This window comes from Microcebus murinus, chromosome 5 (assembly GCF_040939455.1).
Source record: "Microcebus murinus isolate Inina chromosome 5, M.murinus_Inina_mat1.0, whole genome shotgun sequence".
In the NCBI taxonomy this organism is placed as follows: Eukaryota; Metazoa; Chordata; class Mammalia; order Primates; family Cheirogaleidae; genus Microcebus; species Microcebus murinus.
Window position 1 is genome coordinate 98,618,335 of NC_134108.1, and position 20,965 is coordinate 98,639,299.

General features: G+C 40.4%; 1 protein-coding gene across 1 annotated transcript in view; it reads left to right on the forward strand.

Moving 5' to 3' along the window:
- The first annotated feature begins 20,209 nt into the window (after nucleotides 1-20,209).
- RCAN2 (regulator of calcineurin 2) overlaps nucleotides 20,210-20,965 on the forward strand; it is a 263,983-nt gene continuing 263,227 nt past the window's right edge. The window contains exon 1 of the mRNA XM_012756433.3: nucleotides 20,210-20,484. The gene's annotated coding sequence lies outside the window, so the exon portion shown is untranslated. The remainder of the gene's footprint in view (nucleotides 20,485-20,965) is intronic.

Sequence of the window (20,965 nt, forward strand, 5' to 3'; positions counted from 1 at the left end):
GGGCACACACCTAGTGGATAATTTCAAATGATAACATTGATAATGCAATTCCTATAAAAACCCAATTTTATTTTCATGGAATTAGAAAAGACAACCCTAAATTTCATATGGAACCTAAAAAGAGCATGAATAGCCAAAGCAATCCTAAGCAAGAAAAAAAATCTGAGGGCATCCCTTTACCCAACTTCAAATCACATTATACTTCAAGACAATAGTAAACAAAACAGCATGGTACTAGTATAAAAGTAGATGCTTAGATCAATGAAACAGAATAGAGAACCCAGAAATAAAGCCAAATACCTACAACCAACTGATCTTCAATGAAGCAGACAAAAGCATGCACTGGGAAAAAGACACCCTATTCAATAAATGGTACTGGGCACACTGGATAGCCACATGCAGAAGAATGAAACTGGATCCCTATCTCCCACCATATATAAATATTAACTCAAGATGGATAAAAGACTTAAATGTAAGACCTGAAACCATAAAAATATTAGAAGAAAACCTATAAAAAACTATCCTCAACATTGGCCAAGGTAAAGAATTTGTGACTAAGATCCCAAAAACAAATACAATAAAAACAAAAATAAATAAGAATTAACTAAAAAGCTTATGCACAGCAAAAGATATAATCAACTGAGTAAATAGACAACCTACAGAATAGGAGAAAATATTTGCAAGCTATAAATCTGACAAAGGCCTAATATCCACAATCTATAAGGAACTCAAACAAAAATCAGCAATAAAAAATAAATAACCCCATTAAAAAGGTGGACAAAACCTTTTTTGTGTACATTTTTCAAAAGAAAAGAAGCAAATAGCCAAAAAACGAAAAACTACTTAGCATAGAGAAATGAAAATTAAAATGACAATGAGAAACCAACAGATTCTGGTGCAGATACCATGAAAAGATAATACTTACACACTGTTGGTGGGACTATAAATTAGTACAACCTCTGTGGAAAACAGTATGGAGATTTTTCAAAAAAACTAAAAGTGGATCTACCCTTGATCCAGCAATCCCATTACTGGGGATCTACCCAAAGGAAAAGAAGTCATTTTACAAAAAAGACACCTGCACCTGTATGTTTATTGCAGCACAATTCACAACTGCAAAGATATAAAACCAACCTAAGTGCCCAACAACTGATGAGTGAATAAAAAAACTGTGGTATGTGTATATATCGTGGAATACTACTCAACTATTAAAAAGAATGAAATAATGTCTTTTGTAGCAATTTGGATGGAACTGGAGGCCATTATCCTAAGTGAAGTAACCTAGGAACAACAAAAAAAACCAAATACTGCATGCACTCACTTATAGGGGAGCAAAGCAATGCATATGCATGATCATACAGAGTGACTTCATGGATACTGGAGACTCAGAAATGGGGAGGGAGGGAGGGGACTACAGGATGAAAAATTACCTATTGAATAAAATGTACACTATTCAGGTGATTGGTATATTAAAAGCCTACACTTCACTGATATGCAATTCATCCATGTAACATGAAACCATTTGTATCCCTAAATCTAGTAACATTATAAATAAATAAATAAATACTAAAACCTGCCTATTGTGTGCCAGGGGTCCTTATGACATCATCTCATCCGATCATTATAACAGGCAGCAAGTACAATATACTTTTCCCAATTTAAAATGGAAAATGAGGCCCAATTAACTTACCCAAGGAGGTGAGAATCTAGATTTAATCTCAATTTTGCTTGATTCCAAGGTCCATGCTCTATTTCCTGTACCCCTCAGCCAATTTTAAAATGTAATAAATGAATGAAGTGTATATTTACATTAGTCAGAAATCAGCAGCTCCAACGTAAAGGGAATGCCACTACCAAAATACCAACCAGGCAGAGTAACCACCTAAGGAGGCAGGAATTGCAGAGCTGCATTAATTAATTAACCAGAGGATTTAAAACTTCTCAAAAAACTCAAACATCAAAAACTACCTGTGGCATTTTTTACAATAACGGTTTAGTTTTGGAATAATTTTAGAATTATTGCAAAGTTGCAACGGTCCAAAGAGTTCCTGCACACTCTTCACTCAGTTTTCCTAGTCAACATTTTACATAACCTTCATGCATTTGTCAAAACTAAGAACTTGACACTGGTTCTTAGTTAACTAAACTGCATACTTTATTCAGACGTCACAAATTTTTCCACTAACACCCTTTTCTGTTCCAGGATCCAATCTAGGCTATCACATTACACAGCATGTGTAGCATTTTATTTTGAAGATCTTTCATTACTTTAAATGTCTAAAGGTGGTAAGAAAGGAATTATATATGTATATACAGTTCCCGTGTATAATAATAATAATCTTAAAAATAGTGCTAGCATTTACTCAGCTCTTACTATGCAACAGACACAATTTTGAGAGGTTTATGTGCATTATCCCATTTTTTTCTCACAAAAACTCTATAACGCGGATACTATTATTAGCTCCATTTTATGGACAGGAAACGAAGGTAGGAGGTGTTCCCTTTCTCTTAGCTAGTAGGTGCCATAATTAGAGAACCCAGACAGTCAGATACGTTATATCTAAATGCAATATTTTAGAATAAGCTGCAAAGATGCAAAAGGATTATAAAGTGGTTTTATAAACTACTGTGTTACAGTGAAAAGTAAGATTGGGAAGTTGCTATTGGGAAGTTCTTTTCAGACTTATTTTTCAGGGTTTCTGGTTTTCCATCCACCTCGTCTGAATGGAGGAAGGACAGCCTGCAGGGGCCGTGTGATTTTGTTAAGACAGAACTGAAGGTTCTGACACTTCCTCTCAAACTCCCTTCCTGTCTCATGTACTAGAGTGTCATGCCCAAGCCCGGGATATAAATGATAAATGAATGTGGTTGGTCATCGTTTTTCCCTGTCGTAAACCTTGCCCAAGTACTCTCACGCTGGAAGAGCAGAGGTGTTGAAAGAAAGAATGGTGGGACTGGCAGAATACCACGGCCAGGCTCAAAGGGCAGGCTGGCTTCTCACTGGCGCAGAACGTTCTCAGCTGTAGCCACTCAAGCTCCATTTCATCTACGATGGGAAGACTAATAAAATACTAGCCATGAACAACAACCACGACAAATTCTTCAAATGCTCAGAACTAATGCAGTATGCTTTGAGCTCATTATTTCTCTCTTTCCTCTTACCATTCAACACAATAGTCTATAGAATCACTTCTCATTTGAAAATTCCCGTTATGAGCAAAGAGATTTATTGTCGTAGGTTTACAGTTATGGCTAGTGGCTGATAAATTATTGCCTAAATGAGCTCTCTTTATTTTTTTCAATTAATTATGGCAGCAGGGCCAAGGAGTTAAAAGGAGAATGACAGGCTGTAAAAATAGCTCGTAACAAGATTCATCCATCCATTCGCTACTCATTCAACAAACAACGCTGAAACCCTACATGAGCCAGACACTGGGCCATGTTCTATCTATTAATAGAAGGGAAAATAGACATGAAACTAAATCATCAATCTAGTGTTATCGTTCCTCTATAAGAAATATCTACATACAGAGCTTTACAAATTGTCTGTCACAACCCATAGTGGTTAAATTAATTCTACAGGTTGCAGACAGCAATACATGAAAATAGAACAATGTAACATTGGAAATTTCTCAGTTCATCATGCATACTAAATAAAATATTCTTCCATGAGACTTTTGTTTCAGCAATGCATAGGTTGCATGTGTGTGTAGGAGAGAGAGAGACAGAGAAATATATTTCTTAGCATGGATTTTAGTTACAGAAGCTTTCAACAGCTTTGTTCTGATCTGGAGTTGGGAAACGAAGGTGGAGGTGGGGAACTCTCCCCTGGGATGGGAGGAGGAAGATAGGAAGAATCTCCACGATGCTTGAGTCGAGTCTTGAATAATAGCTTTCACCAGGTGGGTTATAAGATGAAGGATCTTGTAAACAAACAACAGAATGGGAAAGGCACAGAGAAGCTCACAGCCGGGCATATCGTGAACACTACAAGTTCTGCCTCTCTCCTGAAAGTTGAGAGCTAACGAGCCTCCCGGCATGCACCGTCAGAAGGCCAGAGAGAACTGCTACCCCCTTGCCTGTGCCTGGGAGCAGAACTTCTCAAATGTAACGTGCCCACGAATCACCTGGGGATCTCGTTAAAACGTGCGATCCGATTCAGGAGGTCTAAGGTGGTGGCCCTGACGCTCTGCATTCTAACAAAGTTCCCAGGTGAGGCTGATCCAGGCAGGACTGCACTTTGAGAATCAAGGCCTATTCTTACAGAATAAGAATGGATTGTTTCCAGTGTTCTGATTTTGTCCTTGGGATATATAGGATCCCTGTGATCTGCCTAGACGTGGGCAGCCTTCTGGTGTGTGGGGACAGAGAGAGCCGCAGGACCAGGTAAAAATGCTGACAGTCATTGAATACTATTAATACCATCTGGCAGGTGCTGTTTTAAGTCCGTTATGGGTAGGTTCTCATTGGAAGCTATAAAAAGACTGAAATGTGGGCACTAATATTCTTCCAATTTTATATATAAGGAAACTGAGTAATTTCCTTGAGGTCATAGGACATGGTAGAGCAAGAATTCGAATCTCAGATTCTTACCAGTAGAGGTATACTGGGGCTATTTGAGTGATTGGGGCTGAGGTACACTCAGTTCTGTCTTTTTGGGGGCGCACATTCTCTCCTCAGTTTTTTCTTCTACAGATAGGAGTATAAGTGCTTACTAAACAAAGTGGAAGTAACTAACACACACTTCACTAGGTTGTTTTGATGGTTAATATAAATAATGCATGTAAAACACTTAGCATAGTGTCCCACAATGGGAGGCCTATAAAACATTATTATTTAGATTAAATTGTTGGTTCTGAGACAGGAAATGTCAGAGGTTCTAGAATCAGACTTCCTTTTTCTCCCCACCCTAAACAGTTCTTCAAGATTCTTACATAGTTGGCTAGAAAGAGGTCGGTAGGGCTTGGGGGATTTTGCTGTATATTATTTGGGATAATTTTTGCTTTTGTTTGTTTGGGTTTTGGCTTTGGATTGTTCTTAAGCGATTGGAAGCGAAAGTTTCTTTTCTTATCCTGGCCAGAGAACTGAATTCCACTTAAGATATGTGGCAGTGGAAACTAATTGCACCTTCTTAAAGTCCCTGATGCCAACTCCAGGCATGTCCTCAGCGTGTTACAGGGACACATTAGCCTAACAGCTGAAATGGAGTGCCTGGCTTTAAATTCTATCAGATATCACCAATCCAAATTCATAACTGGTTGCTAGTAACCTCATTTTGTCATTCCTTTCCTCTAGAAAGTATTACCTTTAGGGTAGTCCAATCAAAGAAAATATATTTTGCTCTTAGTCTACAATGGTACATGTTAAGATTAAGTGTACTGATTCCTTTGAAAAGTTTCTTTCTAAATAACTTCAAATTCTCTTAGATTCTTTTATTTTTTCCTCTTTTTTCCTTCCATATGAAAATTCTGAGAAATTATTATTATTAATATTATTATTTTGCCACATCCATCCTTAACTTGCTGTGTCCCAAGAAATGTCTCATTGAGTACAGGGCTTAAGCTTACTGACCTATTGCCCAGAAGAAGTTGGCTTTGGGTGAGTAAGAATTGAATGAAATAAAATTTAACTTAATAAGAATGAAATGAAACTGTAACATACTAGCCTTAGTCTTTCTTGGTGTGTCTTTGGGTCTGAGATGAGATGAGGTTTCAGTATTTTGGAGAAATAGTTAGCTTGACTGGCAAATCTTCTCACCCGGAAGTAGAAGGAACTATTGTTATTTAATTCTATATTATTAGATCTAGAAAAAACTGTTACAGATCATATAAACTACTCCCCTTCCCCAACAGTTTACAAATGAGAACACTGAGGCCCAGGGAAGTTAGCCTGATGTCACACAGCTAATTAATTGATAGCCATGAAAAACTAGACATTTCATTTTCTTTTCCACTTTGTCAGTACAGTTTTATTTATGCCATTTACTCTACATTCTACCCAAACTAATATACTAGTATACTAAGAAAGGTGGTCGCTGTTGCTCTGAAGTTGAGACCACAAATTGTGTAATGTTTCCAAACTTCAGGTAAGGCGGTATCAGAGATGAGGGCATAGAATTTTTGGTGATCTATAGCTCTGAGCTGCAGGTCCAGGGCAGCTCCTGACTGTACAAGTCAAGGGAAGAAAGGTTTCACTGGAACCCAAGTCGTCTTCCTTGAATAGCAAGTCTCTCTGTGATGTGACCAGTAGCCACCAAGTGAGTATGTGTGTCTGTGTGTGTGTTTGTGTATGTGTGTGTTTTGAATGAGGGAGGAAAACCGAGGCATGTCCCTGATGCTGGCACAGCCCAGTCTCACAGAGAAAGCACAGTGCTCCCATAACCCCCAGCTCCAAGTTGGGTGGGTCCCAGTCACATTTCCCATGGACATCCGTGTAGCCTTTGTGAAATGCTATTTCAGAGACAGAGTGTTCTAAATCAGGTTTTGTATCTTGGCAAAGGAATGGAACCCTCTTTTCTAATATTACTTCTGTGGGAAAGTGTTTTTTGAGCTCCAAACAACTCCACTTACAAATGCGTTTTTGGAATATGACCCATTTATATGCTGAGGACTGCCTGTTCCAGGGGGAAAACAAACTTCCCATGTTTAGCTTGGTGGAACCAACTGCAGACCTTTCTTATATTGACCTTATTCAGGGAAGATTATATAAGGTACTTGAAATCTGTAGCACATTCAAGCTTTGTTCCTGGAAGTGTTGTCTATAGGGTAAGCAGCTCCCCCATGGGGTTGAATTTAAGGATCAAAAGAGCCCCCAATTTTCCCTCGATGCCCTCAACTTGGTCTAATCAAGCTATCTGAAATTGTCAGTGCCAACTAAAGGCAGGGGTTCCATATGTGCAGAATCAGGATGTTGGGCATGACTATTTCTTAAACGCGGATTCTTCTTTCTGTCTTTACTTTTTAAAATGCAGATTCCCAGACTCTTATTAGGTAAGTGAAAGATGAGATTCTATAACCCGTATTTTTTAAAGCTCTCCAGAAAATTCTGATCAAGTTACTTCTGCATCAAGATATTTATTGATTCACTGATCAATTAATTTAATTGTTCTTTCTTTCATCATATACCCAAGTTTGTTCATTGCAATGTAGGTACTGGGCACTGGGGACAGAAAGACAAGAAAACCACATGCATCATGAGAGAAAAACGTGATATGGGAGCTACTGATATTGACTGATGAGATTGGAGGGATTGGGATCACAAGTCTTCCCAGAAGCATTTATTTGAGAGGTTAACAGCTGAGTAGTAGAGCATCCACATTCTTGAGCTAGACAGCTTAGATTCAAAGCCCAGTGCTACTATTTTCCAGCTTGGAACCACTGTCAGATTGTTTAAACATTCTGTATCTCAGTTTTCTCATCTGTAAAATGACAGTAATCTTAGTACCTACCTCAAATAACTGTTTTGAAGATGAAATATGCTGATGTAGCTAAACATTTAGCATAGTGGTCTCCAGATACAGCTTGCATCAGAATGCTCTGGAAGTCTCAGTATAACAGGTTTCTGGGTCCCCACCCCAAGTTTCTGAGTCAATAGCCGTAAGACAGCCCTGAGAATTTGCATTTCTAACAATTTCCCAGGCAAAGGGGACCGCTGGTACTTGGCAAAGAAGACGCAGAACACAGGAATGAGAAGAGGGAGAGACTGGTGGAGAGACAGGACAGACTGTGGCCGCTAGACTCTGAAAAGCTTGGCCCCATTTAAGCATAGATGTTATCAGAGATCCCATTATCAGCCATTAGCACCTCAGCTCAAATTATCAGAGTAGTCTGTCAGCTTGTCAAATCCTGGAGGAATCTGACTCATGCCTCCATTTGATGGCCCCAATAGGTGGGTGTTCCTTCTTTGGGAAATCAGCCCACACCAATGAGTCACAGGCATCTGTGGGCGCTCAGTCATGCAGACCCCTGTGGTGGGACCTGCAGATCCGTGATCACACCTGGAATCGCCTGTCTGCATTTGCATAGCCAGACTCCCAATCCATCCCCAAACGCATCTTGCTTTTATCTGCGGACTTAAAACAATGCAATAACATCAAATGGTTTACAATATGGTACTTATCTATTTTTCTGTGAATGTTTTCCATGCTCGGAAGCACAAAAAAAATCTTATCTGTATACACATTTTCCACTTCATAAACTGTCAGAAGAATATTTAAAACAAAACACAACATACTCATCTTTTTGATTTGCTTGTTTTGGTGATTTTTTTCACTCTTTTGGACAAACCAAGAAACTTATAAGTTTTACTTTAATAGACAATTTCTGAATTGTGGCTCCTTGCACATTTTTGTGTCTAGGAAAGGTCAACTTAGCTGCCCTGTGGTTGTTCCTGTGCATGTCATTCTACCAACACTTTAACTGTACAACTTTACACACTCAAGCCACTCCAAAGCCAAGTAAGATCCAATACAGGCAGCAGTGGCTCTCATCTTGGCATGGTGAACATGGGCCACTGTGAAGGCAGGCTGGAGTATTTGGGGCCTGGCATGCTGTAACAAAAGGAAAAAGAGAAATCAGACAGGCAGTTTTCCTTTGCCATCTGAACATTAATAAGGATGTGTCATAATAAAAGGAAGAGTGAGAGTCACAGGCAGGGAAGTTGCTCTTACTGCTACATCAAAATTGAAGGAGGAGGTGGAAGTTGGTGGTATGGATAAATCATATAATAGGAGAAAATGCTCTGGTAGGTAGAATTTACAGGCAGAAAATTCAATGACTGCAGCTTCTTTACCAATAATAACTTTAGCCTAGCTTCATTCCTCCTGACTTATGTTACTGAAAGTTCAGCACTTGTCCCCAAAGCCACATCAGAATCAGGACAAGTGGTTTGAGGAGTAGGAAAGAGAAGTTTATTACTTTGCTGGCAAAGAAGGAAAATGGCAGACTATTGTCTCAAAATCCTAAATCCTGTCCATAAGCAGGAACACAGAGCTTGTAAGGGGTGGGCCCTCAGTTCTAGGCTATTGTTGTTTGACTACAGTTAATGATTCTAATCATCCCACTTCTGCTGAAGACAAAGCCTGTGACATCTGTCTACCTGTGACCCCCACCCAGACCTCTACCGACCAGGTGTTGGGCCTAGGATGGAGCCACAGTTCAGCTGAGCTGTCTCCTGTAACACAAAGAACAAAAGACGTTCCCCTGCTCCTTCTGAGCACCTGTCTGAGGCAAGGATGCAGACCTCAGTTTCCAAAAAGAGTAGGGGAAGTTTTAAAGAGACAGAAACCATCTTTTGCTGCTTTTCTGTCCAGGCCATTCCCTCTGTTACATTTAGAGATAAGGTTTGTTAACACACTTAAGCAAAGAATTACCCCTGCTTTCTACAGGGTCCAATTTAGAACAAAGCACTTCTTCCTTGAACTCTACTCCAAATCACTTAAGATAAATTCAAATCCTATAGTAAGTCGTTTCTAATATCCTCTTACCATGATGCCGGTCCATCTCCATGGTATGTGTTTGCTCTCATTGCAATAAGCAATAAACCCAACTTATTTAGATACAGGTGTGTGCTCTTAATGGTCTTTAGCTGGAGGACATTGACACTATAGATTCCTTAAGCTGTTAGAAACATATTTAGTCATTTTGAATTTTTTTTCAGGAAGTATGTGAGTTCTTTCCTCCTGCCCCAGGAAAGTCTCGAGAGCAGTTGAAAGAAAATAAAACTTTTCCATATAAATTAATATATGTGATATACCTGTACAATAAAATATTATTCAGACATGAAAAGGCATGGAGTACTGACACATGCTACAACATGCATGAACCTTGAAAACATGCTAAGTGAAAGAAACCAGGCACAAGCAGTTCACATATTGTACGGGTCCATTTACATAAAATGTCCAGAATAGGCAAATCTAGACAGAAATCAGATTAGTTTTGCCAAGGAATCAGGATAGAGGGAGTGAATGGGGAGTGACTGTGTAATGGGTATGGGTTTTTGTTGGGGAAGTGATGAAAATGTAGAATTTGAGTCATGATGGTTGTAAAATATTGTGCACATACTAAAAACTGCTGAATTATATATTTTAAAATGATTAAGATAGTGAATTTTATGTTATGTGAATTTTACCTCAATTTAAAAAAAATTAAATGTTGAAACTAATGACATGAGAAAGTACTCATAAAAATAATCAAATACAATGTGTACAATATTCCAATTTCATTGGAAATAAACCACTTGTCTATAGATAACTATATTATTAGATGCAGGTAACCTTGTAAAATCAAGTTGCCTTGAAAGCCAGATTCAGAAAAGTGTTACAAACAACAGTAGCAACAAAACAGTAATCTAGCCTTAAAATAATAGAAAAGTATTTTTTAAAAAACTAAATTTTATTGTGTATATTTGAGGTTTACAACATAATATTATAGGATACATATAGAGAGTAGAATAGTTACTGTAGTGAAGCACATTAACTTATCTATCATCTCATAGTTACTTTTTATGTGACAAGAACAGCTAAACTCTATTTATTTAACAAAAATCCCTAATACAATTTTATTAACTTTAGTCTTCGTGTTGTACATTAGATCTCTAGACTTGTTCATCTTACATATCTGCTATTTTATATGTTTGACTTATATCTCTCCATTTCCTCTGCCTGCCCCACCACCCATGGTTTCCACTATTCTTGACTTCCATGTCTTTTGAGCTTTTTTTTGTTGTTGCTATTAATATTCTACATATAAGTGAGATCACACAATATTTTTCTTTCTGTGTCTGGCTTATTTTACTGTGTATAATATCCTCCATGTCCATACATGTCTTACTAATGGAAGGATCTTCTTTTTTTAACACGGAATAATATTACATTGTGTATATATCTATATATAGCTCATTTTCTTTATCCATTCATTTGTCAATGGGCATTTGGGTTGTTTCCATATCTTGGCTATAATGCTGCCATGAACATGGGAGAATAGATGTCTTTATGAAGTGGTTATTTTATCTCCTTCAGGTATAGGACCAGAAGAGGGACTACTGGGTCATATGGTAGTTCCATTTTTAATTTTTTTAGGAATCTCCATACTGTTTTCCATAATATTTGTACCAATTACATTCCCACCAACAGTGCACTAGGGCTCCCTTTCTTCTATACCCTTGGTAACATTTGTTATTGCTTGTGTTTTTGAGAATAGCCAATCTTATATAGTGAGATGATACCGACAGTGGTTTTCATTTGCATTTTCCTTATGATTAGTGAGGTTGAACATCTAGAAAATGAATTTTAGTCTTATAATTTCTAAAAACATTAAAAGAAGTTTACATTAATAATGTAATATACAGCATTGAGAGGCAATCTAATTTAGTAGTGGCTTCAAAGCCAGTTTTTCTGGGTTTGAATTCACCTCTTCTACTTGTTAGCTTGGCAAATCATTTATTTAATCTTTCTGTGATTTCTTTTCTATAGGATAATCATAGTATCTACCTAATAAAGTTGCTGTGAGAGTTAAGTGAATTAAAGTATAAAAGTTGCTTGGTATGGAGCCTAGCATATAGTAAGTTATTAATAAATGTTAGTAAATGAAACTTCTAATATTTTTTAACTTTTGTGTTTAATTATTATGAGTATATAATAGTTGTAGATCTTTACAGGGTACATGTGATGTTTTGATACAGGCATACAATGTGAATTAATCAAATCAGGGTAGTTGGGGTATCCATCACCTTGGACATTTATCATTTCTTTGTGTTAGGAACATTCCAATTCCACTCTTTTAGTTATTTTAAAGTTTATCCTGAGGGAAGGGAGCCAAGATGGCCGACTGGAGATATGGCTTGTCAGACTGTGCTGGCTGAAAGCTAAAAGGTTGTACTGAGGAGAGCAGAGATCAGTTGCAGCTCAGATGTGGATCATAGAGAGAGACAGCAGAGGTGTCTGGGGACCCCACTGAGAGGGCTGCAAAGCTGAGAAGGAGGAAGAGAGAGAAGAGAGGACAGTCATGCAGACTGAAAGCAGAGAGGCCTGGAGCCCAGTGAAAGGGTAAGGGGGGCTCTCTCCCCCACTTGGGTGACTCCAGTGAGCAGCAGGACATAAAACTCTCACTTCCATAGACAGTGCCATGAGACACCAAAGAGCTTGCATTCTTATACCTAGACACTACCTCCTCCATTCCTGGCACCACAGAAAGTAATTATGGCTCAAGCCAGCTTATAGCCATGGCCCCTCCCCCAAAAAGCAACGGTGGAATGCTCTGTGCTGAGAAATCTGTTTCTCTGTGGTGGGGGCACATTAACAGCTGAGCCTGCTACTGAGAGCAGAGCTGCAGAAGCAGCGTTTCATGGGATTGCCCACTGGTGGCTTGGACAGGAGGGCAGAATTGGTGCCCCTAGAACAGAAGAGTGGTGCAGGGAGACCATGCCCACTCCCCATAGCAACTGCAAGAGTGCTTGGTGCTAAGAAACCTGTTTCTTTGCAGTGAAAGTGGATTCCTTGCCAAGCCTGACACTGGGAGCAGAGCTGCAGCAGTAGCATTTCATGGGATCACCTGTTAGTGACTTAGACAGGTAGACAAAACACGGTGCCTCCAGGTCACAAGAGTGGTGCAGGGAGACCACAGCCCATCTCTCCCATAGTAACCATGAGATTGCTCAGTGTAGAAAGGCCTATTTCACTGCAGAGGGGGCACATTCCTGGAAGATCCTGCCACTGAGAGCAGAGCCACTTCAGTGGCATAACCCAAGAGGTTCATCAAACCTGCTAGAACACCAAAAACGCAACAAAGGACCAGAACTCTTCTCCCTGGCATGGTCAGGGATCAATCTTCTGGGACTTGGAGACAGGTCCGTAAGCCAGCCCTAACACTCTCAGCTATTGAGTGAGAGGACAGATGAGAAGGAATTAGTGAAAGAGCTCCAGAAATATGAAAAACAAAAGTGAAAGGACATGCCCAAAAGAAAACAACAATTCCTTACAAATGGATACAAACCTAAACAAACAGATTAAAATGACAGATGAAGAGTTTTGAACATGAATTTTAAGGAAGCTCAATGAAACACAAAAGAAAATAGAAACCCAACACAAAGAAATCACAAAAGCAATGCAGAAAATGAATGAAAAATTATCTAAAGAAATAAAATTACTAAAGAAAAACCAAACAGAACTTCTGGAAATGAAAAATTCATTCAAATAAATATAAAATACAATGGAAAACCTTAAGAATAGGCTAGATCAGGCAGAAGAAAGAATTTCAGAGTTTGAAGATAACACCTTTGAGCTAAACAAGTCAGTTGAAGAGAAAGAACAGAGAAAGAAGAGTGAACAAAGCCTACAAGAAATGTGAAATTATGTAAAGAGCCCAAACATAAGATTCATAGGCATGAAAGAGTGAAAGGGTGAAAAAGAAAATACACAAGGGTTGGAAAATCTATTTAAAGAAATAATCAAGGAAAATTTCCTTGGCCTTTCTGGAAATCTAGATGTCCAGATATAAGAAGCCCAAAGTACTCCTGGGAGATTCATTGCAAACTAGAAGACACCACAGCATATAGTCATCAGACTGGCCAAAGTAAACACAAAAGAGGCACTCATAGGAGCAGTGAGGCAAAAAAAATCAGGCAACTTACAAATGAACACCTATCAAACTAACTGCAGACTTCTCAACTGAGGCCTTACAAGCCAGAAGGGACTGGGGTCCCATTATCAGTCTTCTCACACAGAATAATGGCCAACCAAGAATTTTGTATCCTGCAAAATTAAGTTTTTTATGTGAGGGAGAAACAAAGACCTTCTTAGACCAGAAAACACTGAGGGAATTTGTCAAGACCAAACCTACCTTGCAAGAAGTACTCAGAACTTCACACAGGTCAACATGACAAATACCTATCACAGTAAAATCACCCAAAAGATAAAGGCCAGAACCCAGATACCAAAATGGCTCAAGAGGTGAAACAGACCAATAAATTTCTACTCAATAGGAAGAACAGAAATTCACCCCACCCTACTTATCAATTTTCTCAATAAATGTGAATGATTTAAACTCCCTATTCTAAGAGACATAGGCTGACTGAATGCATAAAATATATATATCAAGTATCTTCTGTCTCCTGGAAACACATCTAACCCATAAGGACTCATTCATACTCAAGGTGATGTGCTGGGACATAATATTTCATGCAAATGAAAACCAAAAGAGAGCTGGTATAGCCACTCTGATATCAAATAACGTAGACTTCGAATCAACATAGTAAAGAAAGACAAAGATGGTCATTATATAATAGTAAAGGGAAAAGTTCAACAAGAAGATATAACAATTCTAAATATTTATGCACATAACACAGGAGTACCCAGATTCATAAAGCAAATCCTACTTGATCTAAATAAAATGATAAACGGCAGCACTGTAACAACTGGGGACTTCAACACCCCACTGACAGAATGGGACAGATCCTCCAAACAGAAAATAAAGAAACAATGGGCTTAAACAGAATTCTAGAACAAATTTCTCATCAACTCATGGAAAATTCTCTGAGGCCGATCACATCCTAGGCCACAAAACATGTCTCAAGAAATTTTGAATAATAGCAACTATACCATGTATCTTCTCAGACCACAGTGAAATAAAATTAGAAATCAATTCCAACAGAACACTCTACACAATAAGTCATGGAAACTAAAAAACCTACTGCCAAATGATAGCTGGGTCAAGGAAGAAATTAAGATAGAAATCAAAAGATCCTTCAAACTAAATGATAAAGGGGACACAAGTCATCAAAATCTGTGGAATACACCTAAAGCAGTTCTAAGAGGAAAATCCATAGACCTAAATGACTACATCCAAAAGTCAGAAAGATCACAAATCAACAATTTAATGAATCATCTCAAGAAACTGGAAAAGGATGGGCAAATCAATCCTAAACCCAGCAGAAGAAAATAAATAACCAAGATCAGAGCAGAACTAAATGAAATTGATAACAAAAGAATTATACAGAACATCAATAAAACAAAAAGTTGGTTATTTGAAAAGATACACAAAAATTGACAGGCATCTCACTAGATCAACCAGAAACAGAAAAGAAAGGATTCTAGTAAGCTCAATCAGAAATGAAAAAGGAGAAATTATAATTGATACCACAGAAATACAAAATATCATCTCTGAATACTATAAACATCTCTAAGCACATAAACTGGAAAATGTGGAAAAAATGAAAAAAATCTTGGAAACACACAGCTCCCCTAGGCTCAATTAGGAAGAAATAAAATTCCCTAAGAGACCAATATCAAGTACCAAAATTAAAGCAGCAATAAAAATCTTCCCACAACAATGTCCCTGACCAGATGGTTTCAAACTCAAAATTTACCAGATTGTCAAAGAACAACTGGTTCCTGTACTGTGAAATTATTCCATAACATCAGGAAGGAAGGATTCCTCCCCAACTTACTCTATGCAGTCAATATTGCCTCAGTACCAAAGCCAGGAAAGGACACAACAAAAAAAGAAAACCACCGACCAATATCCCTTATGAATATAGATGCAAAAATTCTCAATAAAATACTAGCAAACTGAATTCAGTTTCACATCAAAAAAATAATCCACCATGGCTCAGTAGGCTTCATACAAGAGATGCAAGGATGGTTCAACATACACAAATCTATAAAAGTAATTCACCACATAAATAGAAGCAAAAACAAAGACCATATAATCCTCTCAATAGATGCAGAAAAATATTAGACAAAACCCAGTGTCCTTTTATCATAAGAACACTTAACAAAATAGGCATAGAAGGCCTTACATCAAAATTACAAAAGTCATATACGACAAACCCACAGCCAACATGATACTGAATGGGGGAAAACTGAATGCTTTCCCACTTAGAACTAGAACTAATGTTGCCCACTATCACCACTTCTATTCAACATAGTGTTGGAAGTCCTAGCCAGAGTAATCAAACAAGAGAAGAAAATCAAGGGCAACCAAATGGGGAAAGCAGAGGTCAAACTATCACTTTTCTGATGATATGATCTTATATCTAGAAACCCCCAAAGACTCTGCTAAGAGACTCCTGGAATTGATAAACAAATTCAGCAAAGTTTCAGGTTACAAAATCAATGTACATAAATCAGTAGCATTCATATACACCAACAACAGTCAAGCTGAGAATCATATCAAAGACTCAATACTTTTCACAACAGCAACAAAGAAAATAAAAAATACCTAGGAATATCTTTAACTAAGAAAGTGAAAGGCCTCTACAGGGAGAAATACGAAACACTAAAGAAGGAAATGGTAGAGGATGTAAAGAGATGGAAAAACATATCATGCTCATGGATTGCCAGAATTAACATTGTTAAAACGTCCATTTTACCCAAAGTGATCTTCAGATTCACTGCAATCCCTGTTAAAATACCAACGTCATTTTTTGCAAATCTATGAAAAATAGTTCTTCACTTTGTATGGAACCAGAAAAGACCCCAAATAGCCAAAGCAACCTTAAGCAATAAGAACAAATCAGGAGGCATCACTTTACCAGACTTCAAGCTATACTAACAAGGCTATAGTATCCCAAACAGCATGGGACTTGCACAAAAACAGAGACATAAACCTATAGATAAGAACAGAGAACCCACCCATAAAATCAGCCTTATATTATCATCTGATCTTTGACAAAGCAGACAAAAACATACAATGGGGAAAAGAATCCCTATCCAGTAAATGATGCTGGGAAAATTAGATAGACACATGTAGAAGAATGAAATGGGAACCATACCTCTCATCACTCACAAAAATTAATTTATGATGGATAACAGACTTAAACCTAAGACATGAAACTATAAGAATTCTAGAAAAAAATGTTGGAAAAACTCTTAGATATTGGCCTAGGCAAGGAATTTATAAAGAAGATCCCAAAGGCAATCACAGCAACAGTAAAAATTAACAAATCAAATGGGATAATGGGATTTGATTAAACTAAAAAGCTTCTGTACAGCCAAGGAAACAATCAATAGAGTGAATAGACAATCCACAGAATGAGAAAAAATATTTGCATGCTATACAGCCAATGAAGGGCTGATACCCAGAATCTATAAAGAATTCAAATAAATAAGCCAAAAAATCAAACAACCCTGTTGTGGCTGCTTTTTGCTCCTGAGCTCGGTAGCAAAGGAATGAATAATTACTCAAAACACATAGTGTTTAGAGAGAAGGGGAGAGGCCAAAGTCTGAAGGAGAAAATGGCCTCCTCAACTACTGTGTTTCCCCGAAAATAAGACAGAATCTTATATTTATTTTTCCTCAAGAAGACACCCTAGGGCTTATTTTTAGGGGATGTGTTATTTTCCCCTCAAAGCCTCAGCTTGCAGCACGCACAGAATGGCTGGGATCTGACAGGGGGAGCCGACTTTGTTGGTAGGGCTGCCTGCACCTTTCTGGTCACCTCTGGGACAGTAGCTGTCTCAATGGGGCAGATGAGAAGGGCTGCTGGTCTTCTTTACTGCTCCACAACGAAATACATGAGTTGTGTAGATATGCTGTGTAGCCACGCCCACCACTAGGTCTTATTTTCGGGGTAGGGCTTATATTGCATAAATGCTTAGAAATGTACTCACTAGTAAATTGGAACTAATTGATCAACACCATGTGCATATATCGTAATAAAACTCAATGGAAACCAAGTAAGTAGAGGGGGTTAGGAGGGGACAGGTAAATTTACACCCGACGGGTACAATGCATGCTACCTTGATGACGGGCACGCTTATAACATTGACTCAAATTGCACAAGAGCAAATCATGTAATCAAAACATTTGAACTTCATTAATATTCTGAAATAAAAAATGTGAAAGATAAAAAATGAAATGCATCCTAACTTGTTGATTATAGTCACTTTGTTGTTCTATCAACTATTGTTCATTCTATGTAGATATCAAACTATATTTTTGCACCCATTAACCACGCCCACTTTATTCCCCATCCCAGCCTCTGATAACCATCATTCTATTTTCTGTCTTCATGACATCATTTGAAACTTCTAATCTTGTTTACTATTATCTTTAATATTAGCTACCCAATAACACTCCTTCTGCTCCTCAAATTCCACTCCAAACTGAGTCCCTCTGAACTCTTTTCCTCTATCTTCTTTTTGCCATTAACATTTGCTTTGCTAGTAACATTTTGTTCTTTCCAAGATAAACCACATAAGGCTGGTTTGGTCTCTCTTCATTCTCTTTCTCATTTTTTAGTCTTCATTCTTCACACAAACTAACAAACCCAAAATTTCCCTTCGCAGTAAAAGCAGGAATGCGTGGGTGTGAGAACCCAGAAAAAGCATCTAGAAAAGTAAAAACACTGTATCTGGGTGTAGGAATATGGCCATCTTCACTTCTGTAACAGCTAACATATATTGAGTGTCTGTGTGGTAGGCATTGCGCTAAGTGCTTTACATATATTAGCTCTTCTAATTTTCACATTAAATCTTGCATTTTTCCAACTTGTAAAAATTTCTACAATGAATATATTCTTTCTACAAGCAGAACATTTTATTTGGAAATGCATATTCACAAAATAAATAAATCCTGTTAAGGTGAAAGTCATCAGATTGGATGAGGATTCTAGGAACGACTGCAAGTAAGATGTTGTTTAAAGAGTTAAGGAAGTTTTATCTGGAAAAGGGAAGGGAGCATGGAGTTACACATGCTAGCTGTCTTCATGTATTCAAAAGATAGTCACTTGGAAGAGGAATGGGACTTGGTCTCTTTGGCTTTAAAAAGTGAGCTAGAACCAAAGACAGAAAATTCTAGGGAGGTAAGCTTTTACTCAATATAAGACTATTTCTATCCCAAACAGCAATTCATCTAAATCAACGAATATTTATGGGTTTATGCATCCAGAAGAATGTTGGACATGGAGAAGTCTAAGGTCATTTTTGACTCTGAAATTCTATTTTAATTTGTATTAATGCAGATTAATCAGAGAGAAGAGCCAAGGTCTTCTACCTTTATTTTTCGTAAAATTTTTTTAAAAAGATGCGAGTCTATGTCAACCTTGAAGAAAACAACGTAGTGTCTGGGTAGCTGTAGAATAACTGTAAAGCTTATGGATTACTTCAGTGCAATTGTAATACTGTCACGGGGAAACAGAAAGACATAAGAAGCAAAAAGGAACGGCTTATGTAGCAATTCGACAGATAACAGGACACAAAACTGATTTAAATCTGTTATTTACTTCCTCCCTTAGGTGGTCTGCAACCCCCCTTCCTTTAATTTCCCCCACTTATAATTATGCAAAATAATCTTTTGCATAATTGACATTCTCTAGCCATGAGACTCAGTCCTGTTCGTTATCTGTGATACTGTAAGCGACGAGCTCCCACGCCCCTCCGAATTGCAGTTGCTTTTTTTTTTTTTTTTTCTGTGAAGCAGAGACTTCAGCTGGGGTTAACTTTGTTGAGCAACAGATCTACCCTGGATTCTGCTTCACCTTCAGCCCCGCCGGCTGTGCTGCTGTAGGATACCGGCCTCCCGCTCCTGGTGTCGCGGGCTCTCACACAATAGGAGCCCTTAACGCCGGAGCCCTTCGGTCCCCAGGTCTGATGGCCGCGAATCCTGGCAACGCCGTGAAGCCCGCGCAGGGAGGGCACCTTCAGCGCCCTGGGCTGGGCCGGGCGCAGGGCCCCAGCCAGAGGGCGCCAACGCGTTCCCAGCGCAGGAGCCCAGCAGGGGCCCCCCGACAATTCCTCCGTTAGCCAGAGTCGGGGGGCTCACTCCTCTTGTAAGAAGAGCCTCCTCTCTCCCAGTGCTCCCCACCACCAGTGCGCTTCTCTGCCAGTTTCTTCTTGGCTGTGGCTGCCCGCTCACTCTTAGCTGCAGAGTCGGCGCCCTCCGCACCTCGCTCCCCAAGGAGGCCCCCACCCCAGCCGCGACCCTCTCCCCGCTGGGGTCGGGGCCCCTGCCCGCCGGCTCCCGCGCTCGGTCCCCAGAGGGTCCCACCCTCTCCCGGACACCTGGAGTGGAGGCGGGGGTGTGCGGGGCCGAGCGGGAGGTGGGGTGGGTGGGGGACCGGGAAGGGCGCGGGGTCAGGAGGGAGGAGATGAGAGGAGGCCAGACAGGGGCTCTCGGTTTCCCGGGGTCTGATTGGAGGTTGGCCCGATGAGTCGGAGCTGGGGACGCGCCCATCTCCGCCGGCTTCTGCGAGAGCCGCCGGCTGGGCCCCTCCCCGGAGCCGCTTTGTCCCGGGTGACGGCGGCGGAGGTTGCGGGGAGGAGGCAGGGACCCGCGGGCGCACGGACCGACCGGAGAGCAGGAGGCGGGGCGCGCCGCGCACTGCCCCACGCCCAGGCCCGCGGGCGCCGCGCCGCCCCCACGCGCGCTCGGCCGGCTGGCAGGTGAGCAGGCAGCGCCGCGCCCGCAGTCGCCGGCCCCCGCTGACCGCCCGCGCCGCCGCCGCCGCCTCCGCCTCCGCCTCCGCCCGCACATCGCGGACGCCCAGCAGGTCGGTTATATAACCGCGCCGGCCCCGCTCGCCCCTGCACCCTGTCCGGCTTGGGGCTGAGCGCGGTGTCCTGGTCGTGCCGGGGGACCGCGGCGGGGGGCGGGCGAGCCAGGCCGGGTCTGGGAGCTGGGTAGCGGCGGCGGGGTGGTGGTAGTGGGGTGCCTCCCGATCCCGCGGTCAGTCCCGGTGGCTGCCGTGGGGACAGAGGTGTCCCAAGACCCCCCTCTAGGGGGCGCGGGTCTCAAGGAGCCCCTTCCCCGTTCTTAGTGGCCCAACGGTTCGCCTTCCCAGAAGCAGCAGCAGGTGCACGAGTGCAGGAGCGAGAACGACGCCTGCGATCCCCGGAACTGAGGCTTAGACAGGGGGTAAGGGAGCCTGACTGGACGCAGAAGGCAAAGGGGAAGACGGGGAGACCCCTTTCTCCCCAGTGCTTAAGCGAAAGCGCTGCAGAGGGGGAAGGTGCTTTGAGGTGCAGCGGGCT